We start from the raw sequence: 217 nt of genomic DNA, 5'->3' as shown, positions 1-217 counted from the left end.
CGAGGAGTAGTTCCCACCACTACAGAATTCATCACTCATCGTATGTTTCGACTCTTGTATCCGAAACCCATGGCCCCTAAACTACACTAATAGGCATATGATTCGAAAAAAAAGATTCGAAATGAGCGGTTCACAGCTTTGGAACACTTAGTAGTGGTCTCGAAAGTGAAAGAGCGGTCACTGGGATTTGTGAGACTTCTGTATTACTGCATAATAC

The 217-nt window shown here is 42.4% G+C and overlaps 1 protein-coding gene across 2 annotated transcripts in view; it reads right to left on the bottom strand.

Moving 5' to 3' along the window:
* Window positions 1–217, bottom strand: part of LOC119593502 (acetylcholine receptor subunit beta-like 1) — a 126,526-nt gene that overhangs the window by 59,555 nt on the left and 66,754 nt on the right. The gene's annotated exons all lie outside the window — the stretch shown is intronic.

This window comes from Penaeus monodon, chromosome 32 (assembly GCF_015228065.2).
Source record: "Penaeus monodon isolate SGIC_2016 chromosome 32, NSTDA_Pmon_1, whole genome shotgun sequence".
NCBI lineage: Eukaryota > Metazoa > Arthropoda > Malacostraca > Decapoda > Penaeidae > Penaeus > Penaeus monodon.
This window is presented reverse-complemented; position numbering and strand designations above follow the sequence as displayed.